The sequence below is a fragment of the Sturnira hondurensis genome, unplaced genomic scaffold (assembly GCF_014824575.4).
Source record: "Sturnira hondurensis isolate 20B ecotype Veracruz unplaced genomic scaffold, ASM1482457v3 Scaffold0004271, whole genome shotgun sequence".
NCBI classification, from domain to species: domain Eukaryota; kingdom Metazoa; phylum Chordata; class Mammalia; order Chiroptera; family Phyllostomidae; genus Sturnira; species Sturnira hondurensis.
Genome location: NW_028076902.1, coordinates 5,231,477 through 5,234,544, shown reverse-complemented (window position 1 = coordinate 5,234,544; position 3,068 = coordinate 5,231,477). Strand labels below are relative to the sequence as shown.

At 33.1% G+C, this 3,068-nt stretch overlaps 1 pseudogene; it reads left to right on the top strand.

The window, feature by feature from the left end:
• Positions 1-2,173: 2,173 nt before the first annotated feature.
• On the top strand, positions 2,174-2,574 carry LOC118986482 (prefoldin subunit 4-like; annotated as a pseudogene).
• The last annotated feature ends 494 nt before the right edge of the window (positions 2,575-3,068 follow it).

Genomic DNA, 3,068 nt, shown 5'->3' with positions numbered 1-3,068 from the left:
AGCCTCTTTAATCAAAATCAGTGGCAGCGTCTGTTAGTTGCCTCCCAAACCTCAACCTCTCCTCCCTTAACACAGAATTCCACATTTTAGATGGGCAGACATCATCTACTCAGCCTCCCTTACAGCTAGAATTGGCAGTAAAATCACTTGGCCAGTAAGGTATAAGAGAAGCTAGAGAGAGAGAGGTGGGGGAGGGAGAGAAAGACCCATTACAGAATTCTGATCCTGCAAAGGTTCCACAAAAGAAAGTTTTTTAGATAATAAGGTCAAATTTGATATGATGTCCATAGTAAGTAATTCTATTTGTAAAAATTAGGGTCTGTCTGAACATTTTATTTAAGTGCTATCTTAATTTCTATAATCATTAATAGATAATAATTAAAATCTAAAGCAGGGGTGTCAAACTCATTTTCACCTGGAGCCACATCAGCCTCGCAGTTGCCCAAAAAGGGCCAAATGTAATTTCAGGACTGTACAAATGTAACTACTCCTTAACAGTTAAGCAAAAGCTCGGCACTGCCACCGGGTAGAAGCAAGGTGCCAGGCTGGATAAAACAAAGTGGAGGGCCGGATTCAGGTCACAGGCCTTGTGTTTGCCACGTTTGATCTAAAGCACAATAATGCTTAATAATGAGCCTAATAATAACTTTTTAGACTGAAAAGAACAGCTTCCCAAACAACTAAACACATTTTCCTACATCTTTACCCTTGTATTGGTAATTTTAGAGATTACCACTAACTTTAATTGTTCTGTCTGGTGTTTTAAATGATGTTTCAAGCAGCCATACTAAATGATACAGGAGAACTCAAGTCAGATAGACCAAGGTTATAATTCAAGATTTTCAAATACATTAAATAGAGTAACATATATTTGTTTCTTATATAGTTATCTGTAGCTTTATTAATATAATTAACTACACTGAACTTCACAATTTTGAAGTACACAATTTGATAACTTTGATGCTTGTGTACTCTCAGAAAACCATCAACATAATCAAGGCAATAAACATAGCCATCACCTGCAAAAATTTGGGGGGGCCTTTTTAATCCCTTCTGCCTGCCCCTTCCTACTCCTTAATCCCTATTAGAGGCAACCGCTGATCTTTTGTCACTAGACCAGATTGAATTTTCTACGATATTATGTTATTAGGATCATGCAGTATTTATCTTACCTGTCCAACATAATGATTCTGATATCATCACTCTTTGTTTCATGAATCAATAGTTGTTTCTTTTATTGCCAAGTAGTATTCCATTATAAGGATATACTACACATTGTTTATTTACTCACCCAGTGTTAGATATTTGGGTTATTTTCAGTTTGTACCTATTACAAAGAGTTGCTAAGAATATCTGTGTAAAAGTCTTGGTGTTAACACACACTTTCATTTCTCTTGGTGGAATGTCTCGCACTTAAAGCAAGTGAATGTTTAATTTTTTCAAACTGCCAACCATTTCCCATTTCGAACCCCAGCAGCAGCACTCCAGAGTTCCATTTTCTGGCATGTCCATCAACCCTCTTGTCAGTCATTTTCATTAGAATCGTCCCAATGGCTGTGTGGTGGATTCTTATCATTTACTTTCCCCTAATGGTTAATGACGTTGAGCATCTTTTCATATACTTATTTGCCATCCATATACTTTTGGTAAACTATAGGCACAATTTCTTTATCCATTTTTAATTAGGTTGCTTGTTTTTGTTATTCTTGTAGTTTGAGTGTTCCTTCCATATTCTGATTTAAATGGTTTTTTAAATATGCAATTTGCAATATATTTTTCCAAAAAGTGGCTTATTTTTGTATTTGCTTCATGGTGTCCTCCAAATAAGTGCATTTCTTAATTTTAATAAGGATTAATATATTATTTGTTTTCTTTTTTGGGAGGTTGTACTATTAATGCTGTGTTTAAGAAATGATTGCTTACCCAAAATAACTAAGATTGTCTTTTATGTTTACTTCCAGTGTTTTTTATATTTATAGGTTTTACACTTAGGTCCATGTAACACTTTTAATTAATTGTTATGTGTTGCAGTGAATGGATCAAGAGGTGTTTTGGGTTGGTTTTTTTTTTTTGGTTTATTTTGCATATGGATGTCTAAGCTTTCCAGAATCATTTTTTGGAAATGCTGTTCTTTCTCCACTGAATTGTCTTTCTTAAAAGTCATTGGACTAAGATGGTGGCCACCAGGAAGAAGGAGGCTGCAGAAGATGTCAATGTTATATTTGAAGATCAACCAAAAATAAACAACTTTGCACAGAATACAAGTAGAATCACAGCGCTGAAGGAAGAAATAGACATAAAAAAGAAACAAGTGCAAAATTTAGAAGATGCTTTCAAGGACGTCAGGCTTGCAGTTGACAACTTGTGATGATACCTTATCAAATAGGTGAAGTTTTCATTAGCCATTTTCAAAAAGAAACACAAGAAATGTTAGGAGAAGAAAAGAAAAAATTGCAACAAGAAATTGACACCTTAGAATCCAGAGTGGACTCCAGCAGATGTTAGTAGATCTGAAAGTTCAGTTAATATGCAAAATTTGGAAGTTACATAAACCTTGAACATGATAAAACCTAAACATTTTATAGCTTTCATTGTTTAATAAACTTAAATATTGTTCAAATAATAATTTCCCTTCTTCAAGTGATAAAGAACAAAATTTCTTTTTTAAAAACTTCATTTAAAAGAAATGCCTATTTTCACATGTCTCATTTATATTTTTAAAACAAGACAGTGTTCACCTATATATTTTATATAACAATTTTATCAAGTGTATGTGTTATCTGTCATGTCATTAAAATCAGTTAAGCAATCTTTTGTTTCCATATTATCATTTAGAATATCTGTTGTAATTTTTATTCAAAAATTTAAGTTGTTACTATGTTGTTTATGTTTTTATTTCAGTTGCAATTTAGAGATGGCAAAAAGACTCCAGAAAGAGCAAATCCTAAAAAAAAAATAAAAATCATTTGATTGTGTATCTTTGAGCTTTTATCTGGCTTATTTATTCTGTTTCCTCAATCTATTTCTCTGCTTGCACACCAATGCCACATTGTTTGATAATGTAATAA